Below are 13,522 nucleotides of genomic sequence, written 5' to 3' on the forward strand. Positions count from 1 at the left end.
GTAACCAAGAAAATGTGCATTCTTTTCTTTCTTTCTTTTTTTTTTGCATTTCAGATTTCTTTTTGGCTTAGTATTACCAAAATATATACATAAAGCTTCAAAACTCTGACTTATCCCAGCATGATCCTTTTGTGAATTGTGCTTACCGCAATGAAGATCACACGGTGAAAATTGGGCCAAGTGCTTGACACTCTGCTCGTTTTAATAAACAATTGCTTCACAAAAATGAAAAGGATCAAAATACGATAAAACATAAAATACATCACAATGAGACACATAATTACACACCTAAGATAAATTAAAAATAAATCTAGGCTAGGAATGAATTCCTATTTTATTCAACATAACTTCTTTATCAAATAATCTGTAAACTGTCTTGCTTGAATAGATGTGGAAAAACACAGACCTTCCAGAACTGTCTTACACAAAAGGTTTATTACTATTTAATGCAGCCACTTCTCCACTGCTTTGACTCACTGTTAAACATGGTAAAATTGTGTCATAAATTATTGTTTTCTCACGCAAAAGTCTGAGTGCTTATCATTATGAAATCACAAATCATATGTCTCTGGAAGATTTTAGTTATAAAAAGCTCAGGGAAGTATACGGCCCTGAGTAACATTATGCTATGAATCTAAGAAGCAGACCTGAATATACATCAGCACAACACCCAGACACTAAACTAGCTTGGAAATGTTGGATATCAAAGCTATGTGAAAGGTAACATATTCACTGTCAGTAAAGGGTGATAAGTGCCACATAGCAAATGGTATACTTTATTAAAGGGACACTATAGGCACCCAGACTACTCCACCTCATTGAAGTGATCTCGGTGCAGTGTCACTGTCCCTGTTGAAGGCACAGGCCAAGTTAAATGATTATGTGTTGATGATTAACAAGCCTTTACCTGTAGGAGTGCCTCAATGATTTTACTGAAGACTGTGAAATAGGGGTTAACCTTTATTCTGCTTGCTGTCCAAGGGATGATAATAATAGGGGAACTGGCATTCATTGCTTGTCAGGCCAAGGTCTAGACCTCTCTCCCAGCCACTGAAGTATAATAACAGAGCCTCGGAGCAATAGCTATGGGGTAGATGTGCAGGATCCGTTGATTGTGCTTCTAGGTTGCTTGTGTGATTGCGTGTGTGGAGAGGAGGCTGCTTGTGGTGTAGTGTGTGTAAAGGGGGTCTGTTTGTGGTTCACTGTGTGTCCCTAGGGGTGTAGAGTGCATGTGTGTGTCTGGTCTGTAGTGTGTGTGTGTGCGTTTGTGTGTGCATGTATGTGTATTGGCTGTATAAATAGTGTTTGTGTATACGGTTTATATCGTGTATGTGTTGCTAGGGAGCAAAGTGTGTCCACATGTATGAGCTGTAGTGTGTGTTTGTGTATACCATTGGGTTGTACTACACATGTGTGTATAGCTGCTGTAATTTGTCTGTATAGGGAGTATAGTGTACATGTGTGTATGGCGTATCTAGTGTGTATTGAGAGTGCACTTTGTTTGCATAGGGAGTATTTAGGGGATGTAGAGTGGAGTGGCGGGCCCGGTCGCAGCTGCGACCCCTGCGACCGCGGTATGTACACCGCTGCCCCTGTAAAACAGGAAGTCATAGTTGAACAATTTAGTTATCTATTTGGAATGGAAATAAACTGTACAAAAAAGATGGTTTGCATCTTTCTCAAAAGGGATGAGAATTAGTTAGATTAAAAACAAAAGAAGGAAGGTGTGTAGAAGAGGATAAAGTTCTAGCTGACTGGCTCACTTAGTAGTGTACTAGCAAAACCATTAACGGATTTATTTAACCAATCATTGTTAACAGGAGTAGTCCCAGAAGATTGGAAGTTAGAAAATGTTGTGTCCATTCACAAGAGAGGTAGTAGGGAGGAATCGGGTGATTTCAGTAAGGCTTTTGACACTGTTGCACATAGAAGGCTTATCAATAAACTGAATCTTTCAGTTTGGATTCCAATATTGTTGAATGGGTAAGGTAGTGGCTGAGTGGCAGAAAAGAGAGGGATGTAGTCAATTGAGTATATTTGAAGCATGGTCTTGTTACCAGTGGGGTAAGTCAGGGATCTGTACTTGGACCCATTCTCTTTAATATTTTTATTAGGGATATTGCAGAAGGTCTTGGTGGTAAGGTATGTCTTTTTGCTGATGATACAAAGATATGCAACAGGGTTGATATTCCATGAGGGATCAGCCAAATGGCAAATGATTTAGGTAAACTAGAAAAATGGTCAGAGCTGTGACAACTGACATTTAATGTGGATAAGTGCAAGATAATGGATATTGGATGTAAAAACCCAAGGGCAGAGTACAGATTATTTGATAGAGTCCTAACCTCAACAACCCAGGAAAGGGATTTAGGAGTAATTATTTCTGATAACATAAAGGTAGGCAGACAATGAAATAAAGCAGCAGGAAATACTAGCAGAATGCTTGGTTGTATAGGGAGAGGTATTAGCAGTAGAAAGAGGGAAGTACTCATGCCATTGTACATAACACTGGTGAGACCTCACTTGGAGTATTGTACTCAGTACTGGAGACTGTATCTTCAGAAGGATATTAATACTTTAGAGAGAGTTCAGAGAAGGGCTACTAAACTGGCTCATGGATTGCAGGATAAAACTTACAAGTTAAAGAATCTTAACATATATAGCTTGGAGGAAAGACGAGACAGGGGGGATATGGTAGAAACATTTAAATACATTAAGGGAATCAACATCAATATTTAAAAGAAGAAAAACTGCCACAACAAGAGGACATAGTCTTAGATGGGAAAATGTTTAAAAATAATATCAGGAAGTATTACTTTACTGAGAGAGTAGTGGATGCATGGAATAGCCTTCTAACTGAAGCAGTAGAGGTTACCACAGTGAGTTTAAGCATTTGTGGGATAGGCATACGGTTATCCTAGGTATAAGATAAGGCCAGGGACTAATGAGAGTATTTAGAATATTTGGCTGACTAGATGGGCCGAGTGGTTCTTATCTACCATCACATTCTATGTTTCTAATTTCCTGTTCCTGGTCACCCAGGTGTACTAAAAAAAATGATATCAATGGGAATATACTTTTTTTTATAATATCAATGTGAATATATAATATCAATGGGAAAGGGAATATATTTTTTCATATGAATTCATATGGGGTGCCAATAATTGTGCCACACATATATTTAACAAATATATATTTTTATGTTTTAGAAACCCTTGTTGTAATTGCAATTGTGGTTTTTTTTTTGTGTTTGTAAATATCTGTTTATTAAGATGATCAGGTCTAGTCCGAACCAGGGAACAGCACAAACAGCATAACAGCATAGGACACGCAGGTCCTGATTGCAGAAGTTCACATGGCATATAGACACGCAGGTCTCGAGAAAAACATCCCTGTATTCTCTGTACAATCAGTTTCCATACAAGTTTTTATAATTTTATTCTTAGTTATCTCTATCTGGCATGCACCAACCTGTACAGTATTAGGCACGCACCAAATAAAAGGGTGTATTTGCAATTATTTGATCCAGGTGAGCACCTATGGTGAGTCCATTTTTTGTGTATTTTTTTGTAAGAAAAGCCTTCTTTGCTCATTTTTTCCAGTGGTGCCAATATTAGTGGATGTCACTGTAGTTAATTTAAATATCCAATGCACTTACATTTTAGCAATATAATCCCTCCTCCAATCTTTAAATTTATGACCTATTCTCTCAACTTAATTTGTGGATCCACTCTCCATCTCACACTCACCTTCCAACTCTGCTCCTTTCTCACCTTGTCACTTGGTTGCTATCCGTCACCCTGCTCTACCTCTTGTATTTTTATAACCCACCTTCTCTGGATAGTAAGCTTGTCCAAGCAGTGGCCTCATCAACTTCTTGCTCCTCTCAAAATGTGTTGTTAAACTCCTCCTGTATAACATTGTAAAACACTGCAGAATAAATTGATGGGTATAACTGAAAATAATATAATCATAGTAACCTCTTAACACCCACTTCCACCCACCCAGTCTTATCCACCCACCCAGTCTTATCCACCATTCTCTCCTACCACCCATTTTCAACCACTGTGTGCCATACACTTATCTCTCTATGGTGAGATACACCAACCTCCCCTGCCACCAATTTACACACATTATCACTAAACATGCCGTCTGCAGTATTCACTGCTTACACGGCTCCAAGAGGCTCTCCTCCAGTGTATGCACTATTAAAGACACTCTGTGGGCACCTGTGTGTAGACTAAATATAAATTAGCACATCTTCAGGAGTCAGTAGCATCAGTGGCTATTTGATAAACAGAAAATCTAAACAGGACCTTTTATGTTATATTAGTTAAAGGGTCACTCCAACAAAGAACAGTGTTTTAATAAAACCCTGCTTTGGGCTGCTACAAACCTTGCTGCCATGTTTTCACCCTTAAAAAAATATTAACACACCCCAAATGTACCTGTATCAAGTTCAGCTTGCATTCCGATCCTCCTCCAGTGATATGTGCAGTAGTTTCATACTAAAGACTCCAACTACCATGATCACTTCAAATCACTCTACGTGGTCACAGTGTTTGGAGTACTTATATACAATACATTATACTTGCATGTGATACATGTATTATTTGCCTGTAAGTGTGGTTGGCATTGTGATCATTTGACTGGAAGTGTGTATATCTGGCACTGTGTATCTGTTCTTGGTTGTAGGGCAGTCAGTAGCCTTGCATGTGTGTATACATGTGTTTGTGTGTCTGTTAGTATTTAAGTATTTATCTTTGTACCTAGAATGTGAGTTGGGGGAGGAGGGGGCAGACAGTCATTCTGTAACAAGGTCCTATGCGTTCTGAATATGCGTCTTCTCTATGTTCCTTTGTACCCAAGAACTTCATATATTACACTATATCGCTAACTTAACGTCTGCTAAGTTACCATGTTTAAAACCCTGTCTATGTGCGTGCTACAGTCTTCTCCCAGAATAAAAGAAGATACTTCCACAATCTGCTTATACTGAATTCTGTGAACACTATATACCAAACACTTGTAGAGAAATTATATATAAAAAGGCTATGTTGTAACAACAGCATATATTATTTTAATGGACTTAAATTCTTGGCATACTTTTCTCAATGTTTGTGTTAACCTGGGGCATTCCCGCATGATATGATTGATATATGCTGGGAAAAAGCATGTCTCCTACACAAGTATTATAAAAAGAGATATATCTTACACAACCTAGATCAAATGGTATAGCACTGAAGCAACATTTAGAAGAATAATTCACATATACTTGTACAATGGTAACGTGTATATATAATGTCTATGGTAAGCTGCAATGTTTACATCAAATTTGTGCCTTTATTTTCTTCCCCACCTAATTCCATGATTTGCATTTCAGATGAGTGCACACCTAATCATTTTACTACTTTTGTATCATTATGTCGCACAAATGCTTCAGCAATGCTTTCAATTATTTTGTTCTTTCGGAATGTGATATTCCATATACATTTTTCTCTATGATATATGACAAAATGTCTTTTGTCAGAATAGCACATTCTTTATTCAGTCAGAAAAAAATATTTAGTTACATTTTATAATTTTTACCCTTTAGATCTGAGGTATCATTGAGTGATTGGGAGTTAAGGTCAACATTTTTGTATTATTATTTTTACTTCCCTCGTACTTTATTACGTTTCGTAATAGAGTCCCATCCAAATTACATGATTTGGATGATTTAATTTTTACTCCTTTGTCTCGTGTAAGTGCCAGTCTTTGGCAATTGGTATAGTTTTTTTTCCACCACATCTTGTCATTTCCAATCATTCCCCAGGAGCTGTGACAGCTGATAGGAACAGATTTTGTCTTGTGTAATATGCAAAATAAACTATTGCACCCATTTGTGCAAGTGGTACGTATTTACCACAGACCACATGTTGTACTTTTCTCAAAATGGCAGAGAAAAGATGATAAAATAGCAGGAGGTGTGCACAAAGATTCTGTTCACTGACCTTGCCTTCATAAAGTGATTAAGTGATAATCTTCTAATGTAAATACATTTGACATACAGTGAAAAGTTGTTGCAGTTATCAGAATGATGAGAAGAATAGAGAAAATGAATATAAACTCGATATTTTAGTAGGCGTTAGAGAATATAACTAATTCACAAAAATGAGAAAATCTCAATTTAATACAGATGAAATTCACCCTATTTGAAAACAGACAACTTCAATTGAAGCCTGTAACTTTAAATGGGGGTACTCATGAGAGATTATTGCACAACAGGTCTTTTCAATATATCATCAAAATATTACTTGTGAAGAACGTTGGGAGATTGCAATGGTTTGAATAAGGTTAATACCATTTCTCCACCTAACTCCAAACTCTCCTTTTACCCATCTCATATCTCACTTGCCCTAACTCTGCAACTCCTACATTTAAACGCAGCAAGCGTTCCCAATTACAATCCTGGCACACCAAGCTGACTCGATATCTCCAAAAATGCTCAAGAATTGCTAAACGCTGTTGGAGAAAGTCTCACTCTCACCTCACTTCCTCTGCTATAAATGTATGCTGCACTCCTACACTGTGGCTCTTTCCTCTGCAAAAGTAAATTACTTCAATACCCTCATAATCACACTCTCCTGTGAACCCAAACGACTATTTGACACTTTTAATGCTCTCCTTCTCCTTGTTCCTCCTCCTACCATCCTGTCCACCTCAAACTTTGCAACTCACTTCATTGAGAAGACTTTTACAATCAGGGAAAATATCTCTAACCTCTCTCCCTCCCCTTCCAATACATCTGCACTCTGTCTCCCTCTCTGGCTCTTCCTCTAACTACATTTTTCAATCTCTCCCTTTCCTCCGGCACATTACAGTCACTCTTCAAGCATGCAACCGTAACACCGATTCTGAAAAAGCCCAACCTTGACCCCAACTCCCCATCCAACTACTGCCTTATATCACTACTGCCATTTGCCTCCAAGATCCTTAGAAGAGTTGAGTATGCGAGATTTATAGACGTCTTCAAATCCAACTCTCTGCTTGACCCGCTTAAGTATGGATTCTGCGCTGGTCACTCTCTTGAAAGAGCTGTGACCAAAGTATCCAACGATCTAATTGCTGCTAAATCTCACGTCCATTACTCTATCCTAATTCTCCTTGATATTTCTGCTGCCTTTGACACTGTTGATCATCAACAGTTTCTTCTCATGCTCCGTAATCTCGATCTATGGAATACTGCTCTCTCCTGCTGCTCCTCCTGCCTCTACCAATGCTTTTTCAGTGTTTCTTTCTCTTGCTCTGCCACTTCTTGCTAATCCCTCTCTGTTGGCATTCCCCAAGGTTCTGTCCTTGGCCCCCTCCTGTTCTCTATCTATACTGCCTCCCTTGGTAAACTCCTCAGCTCCTTTGGCTTCCATTATCATTTATATGCAGATGACACACAAATCTACCTATCCTCTCCTGATCTCTCTCCGCCCATCTTGACTCATGTCTCTGACTGCCTCTCAGCGATTTCCAACTAGATGGCTGCAAACTCAACCTGTCCAATACAGAACTTCTGGTCTTTCCTCCCTCAAATGTTGCTACTCCCGTGTTTGTCTCCCTCCAAGTCAACTGCACCACCATCACCTCTACCTCACAGGCTCGCTGCCTAGGTGTTCTCTTTGACTCTAACCTCTCTTTCCCCTCTTGTCCAGTTGATTGCCAAATCCTGCCGCTTCCATCTCAAAAACATAGCTTGCATCCGCCCTTATTTAACACCAGACGCAGCTAAGGTGCTGGTTCATGCCATTGTTCTTTCTCGCCTTGACTACTGCAATCCCCTTCTCAGTGGTCTTACGTGTTCCCAGATTGCACCACTGCAATCTATAATGAATGCAGCGGCGAGGCTCATTTTCCTGTCCGCCCAAACCTCCCACGCCTCCCCCCTTTGTCAGACCCTACATTGGCTTCCAGTTAGATATAGGGCTCAATTTAAGATTCTGGTGCTTGCTTACAAGTCCCTACATAATGCTGCTCCAACCTACCTATCCTCCCTAATACACAAATGTGTTCCGTCAAGGCCCCTGTGCTCTGCCGAAGACCTATGCCTATCCTCTGTCCGAACTCCCACATCTGATACTTGCCTCCAAGACTTCTCCAGGGCTCCACCTTTTCTGTGGAACTCCCTTCCCTTCTCCGTTAGACTTTCACCCAGACTCCACTCCTTCAAAAAGTCTTTGAAAACTCACTTCTTCAGGAAAGAATATCATCTAAACTGTTAGCGGGTTTTCAACCCCCCTGCATTACTCCTTTCCTGCAACTGTAAAAAATAACCTACTAAGTTCTCAGTGATTACTTTTCTAGCAACCTATTTTTATTACCCCTACTTCTCAGCAATTGTGCATCCAAATTGTCTGGTTACAATTACGTGTCTGTCAGTCCACCCATTGTACGGAATTTGCTGGCGCTATATAAATAATAAAATAATAATAACATAATTTAAGTCAAAGAACCTTAATAAGAGCGTTATCAGACCAAAGGTAATTATCCAAGAATCTGTCCTGTAGAATGAAGGTAAGAGTTCTCAGCCGAGTCAGCCATAATATCAGTCAGAGGATAAGCTATTTTGATGGTCAGGCAATCAGGGGTCATAAACCGATAAATCTGTCATTTGAGGGTTGAGGAGGAACTGGTAGCAGAGAAAAGTATAATTGAGGGAGATTCTGTCATACTACACGAGGGGTTTTGGCCGCTGTATTCAGAGGAGACGTGGAGGAACTGATGCTATGACAGCATTTTTAACCAGACTCATTTATTGAGCTACGGTACTAGGAGCAGCAGCGTACATACCGCAGTCGCAGGGGTCCCAGCGGACCCCTGTGACCGGGTATCCGCTGCAATCATCTTCTGCAGCCCCGGCCCACGCGGCAAACCGCCGGGGCCGCCGTCCAAGGGGTCCATCAGGTGGCCAATGCTGTCAGGGCCACCCAATGGATGTGGATTGTCAGGGGGCCCGGTCAGTGCTGGGCGCTTTAACAGCGTGACCGGACCCCCTGTGATAACATCACAAGCTGGGAGGAAGTGACCGCACGTCACTCCTCCAAGCTAACACTGAGAGCCGCGCGGGAGGAGGCAGAGGGAGTCAGAGTGGGAACTCTGACTCCTATCCACCTGAGCCACCACTGGACCCCAGGGAAAGTCACCCTCCTGCACCTTAAAGGTAGGAAACAGGAGGGTGACTTAAACATTTTGTGTGTGTGTGTTTGTATGTATGTGTGTCTGTCTGTGTGTCTTTGTATGTATGCGTGTGTGCCTGTCTGTGTATGTATGTGCGTCTTGTGTGTGTGTGTCTGTCAGTCTGCATGTGTCTGCCTGTGTGTATGTGTGCTTGTCTGTTTTTTGATGTATGTGTCTTTGTATATATGTGTGTGTGCCTGTCTGTGTATGTATGTGTGTCTGTCTGTGTGTATGTCTGCCTGCATGTGTGTGTGCTTGTCTGTTTGTATGTATGTGCATCTTGTGTGTGTCTGTATGTGTCTGCCTGTGTGTATGTGTGCCTGTCTGTTTTTTTATGTATGTGTCTTTGTATGTATGTGTCTTGTGTGCCTGTCTGTCTGTATGTATATGTGTGTGTGTCTGTATGTGTGCCTGTCTGTCTGTATGTGTGTGTGTGTGCCTGTCTGTCTGTATGTGTGTGTGTGTCTGTATGTGTGCCAGTCTGTTTGTATGTATGTGTATGTGTACCTGTCTGTGTGTTGGTCTGTATGTATGTGTCTGTGTGTGTCGGTCTGTATGTATGTGTCTGTGTGTGTCAGTCTGTATGTATATAAGTGTGCCTGTCTGTTTGTATGTATGTGTCTGTGTGTATGTGTCTATGCGTGTGTGTCTCTCTATGTATGTGTGTGTGTCTGTCAGGGGGTGGGGTGGCACGGATTATTTTCGCACCAGGGCCCCATGGTTTGTGTGTATGCCACTGACTAGGAGTGATGTATCTTTAAATATCTTAATGCACCTAATAGGAAGTTGGAAAATGAATTAGTAATTTAAAAAACAGTGTAATAAAAAACCTAACTCATAAGTATTAATTACTATTAATAACTATTAATGATATAAATACAATGTGACACTTCCACACCCCTAGGGGTCACAAAAGGGGCCCTCATGAGAGGGTTTGTCAGGATGCAAGCGATGGTACCTGTTTAACAAATCGGGACATGGACATCCTTGCTAGGTATCCATGAGATGTCCTCAAATCCATATCCCTTTTAACTAAGTAGGTACTCGGGTGTCCTCCTCGCCATCTATCAATAGAGGAGGTGACATTGCATCAGTAGGGAATGCCTAGTGGGGAATGAAGTGTGGAAAGCAGGATGGATTTTTAATACATGGATAAGAGTAAGCAGTGGCTGATCCGGGGGGGAGGGGGGGGAGCAATTGTCCAGTTGCTTACTCTAACCCATGTATTAAAAAACAAGGGTCTCCCTCTCCCCTGCCAGCACATGCAGGCGCCGGCCCTCCAATGTGCCTTCACGGACCAGAGGGGAGATCAGAGATCAGAGGCAGCCGGCAGGGGAGGGAGGGAAAGACGACCTGGGAGCTCACACTGCAGCTCCTCCTGGTCCTTCTCTCACGAGCATGGAGCATTGCCGGATTTCACGAGAGTGAACTCTAGCCCTGGAGCTACGGGCTAGAGTTCACTCTTACCACTGGGACCACCAGAGATTCCCCACAGACCACCAGGGATCGAGAAATGTCCCCCCTCCTCTATCTGTAAAGGTAAGAAGGGACGGGGGACATAATGCCTATTTGTTTTAATTAAATTTAAAAAAACAACACATATAAGAAGTGTAGGGGGGGCTTTTTTTATAATATGTGTTGTTTTTTAAAATTTAATTAATATGTATGTATGGGGGCAGTGTATGTATGTGATAAGAAGGGTAGGGGGGCTTTTTTATAATCACACATACATTGCCCCCATACACACACTGCCCCACATTGCCCCCCACACACATACATTGCCCCATACACAAACTGCCCCCCATACACACACATTGCCCTCCATACACACACTGCCCCCATACACACATTGTCCTCATACACACATACTGCCCCCCATACACACACTGCCCCATACATACATTGCCCCACACATACACTGCCCCCCATGCACACACACTGCAACTGTCACACACACGTACTGACCCACACATACACTGCCCCCTAACACACACACACTGCACACCTGACATACACTGCCACCCTCACTCACACACTGCAACATTCACACACACACACTGCTCACACACTGTCCCCCTCACACACACACTGCACCCCTTACACATTGCACCACTCACACACACCACTGCTCTTATGCCCTTCTACAGCCCCATTTCCCAGCAGACCTCAGGTAAGTTATCAAACTGTTCTTAAACGGTTTGACTACTTACTCTAGGAGGGGCTCTGGCACTATTGACACCATAACCAGTACACTGAGCTGTAGTGGTTATTGTGTCTGAAATATTTATTTAAATAAGCTAGACTCCTGAACTCCTGCTGACACACATATAGCCATTTGCCTCGTCAGTGGCTCATTAAACTAGCAACAATTTATCATCAACTTCCTCGTCAGTCCATTGATTCCATTGCTGGAAGCATTCCACCAATTTCTTACTCTCTGACTTTGTACCTCTTTTTGAACTATTGTTTACGTATACTAGCTGCCAACCCTGAACTTTGGATTTTGTCTTATACTCTGATTTTCCTTTTTCTGTACCGTGCGTTTGGATCTGCCCTCCTGTACAACCCCCGTGCATACGTTCACTCTTCAGGTGATCTAAATTGTCATTGTGGGCTGTATTTTGTATGGATGAGCATTATCTCTGCATTTTTTACTCCAAAAGGGGAAAATTACATAAATGTTGTGATGTACACCCACTGATAATAAATTTACTAGGATCACCTGTAGGATTGAATGTAGAATTGGACCTTTCATTATCTTATTAAGGAATACGTTTATTCCCAAAGAAAAAATAAGAGAGGAGAAAAAGGGGAAGAAAAGAGAAAGGAAAAATAAAATTATATATATATATATATATAAATTAGTATATTGCTTTGAGCATAGGGGTAGTGTGAATCTCCTTTAAATTGATTCAGTACCATAGTTCCATGAGTCCATTTAGAGATAGTGTTGTTTCCTCAGATCCATAGCGTCTCTGTTAAGTTGTATAACACCTGTCTGCCCAATGGAAGGGATATGTTTATAAGTGTAACGGCACCCCCAGGCATAAAAGGGGTTACAAGCCGTTTAGTAGATCTTCCCCTTCCAGAGATACAGGCACAGCTACTGCAGAACACCAAACTCCCGAACTGGATACAAAATAGCACTCCAACTCCCGAACTGGAACCTCAATAATAGCTGCTAGCAGACGAACAGGAAAAGCAGACAATCAGCTTACACTCCTGGCAATCAGTCTCTAACAGCATACAGTAAATCCCCCCAAAGACGAGACAAGGCTCCGTGTTGAGGGTCAAGCAGTGGTCTGTTTTAATTAACACTCACAGACTTTTATGCAAGTCCCCATGCAAGGGGACATCCCACAGGGAGGGGCAACATGTAACCAATCCCGTACAGTAAAACATAAAACACACCCAGCACAAACACATAAAATCCTCCCCTCTGCCTGTGATATAATTACTGAACACAATGGGTTAATGTAATTTATCACAGGCAGGAAAAATACAGTTTTTACAGCATAGTCATAACTTCTAAAATATACATCACATTCACATAAATATCTCCCAGGGTCCATAGTCACAGGGCAAGAGGCGGGCAACCAAGCTCCTCCAATGCAATGTGGCGAGATTGGTCTCGTCACAATAAGCATGAGTTTATTGCTTTGAGATACACATATCCATATGATGAATTATGTGCATGTTTTATTTGCCCCGTTTTTGTCTGCCTCTGTTTTTATATATTTTTCGTCTGTATCGTTATTTCAACTTTTTATTTTATTTCATTTTTGTATGTACAATATCAGTTTATCTGTCTATACCATCATGTGGGTATACATCGAAACATTTAGATTATTTTCTCCTTTTCACTTATAGGGTGTGCTTAGTGATATTGGATACGAGGATCCTTTGGTGGTTAATAACTTGTAATCTCTATGGTGCTGGGTTGTCTTTCATTTTCAACTCTATATGAGAAAACACATAAATCACAAAGATCTGTCCTGCTGGCAGGAACTTTTCACTATATGTTTAATGTATTTCCATTAGAAGATTACCACCTAATAAATATTTTTTGAAGGAACGGGCAATAAACAGAATCTTTATGCACACTGCTTGTGATTGTTTCTTTGAAAATTGATTTGAATTGGACATCCGATGAGGTTTCACAGATGTGTGAGATCAGTACACCCGGGATTATTTCATACTACACTAAGGAAAGGAAGAAGGTAATGATTATACTATATGGAAGGAGGTATCTGCACTATTCTACAGTTTGTTTTTTTAAAGAAAGAATGATAGGTCTGAGGAGTTAGAACACAAG

This window comes from Pelobates fuscus, chromosome 5 (genome assembly GCF_036172605.1).
Source record: "Pelobates fuscus isolate aPelFus1 chromosome 5, aPelFus1.pri, whole genome shotgun sequence".
NCBI lineage: Eukaryota > Metazoa > Chordata > Amphibia > Anura > Pelobatidae > Pelobates > Pelobates fuscus.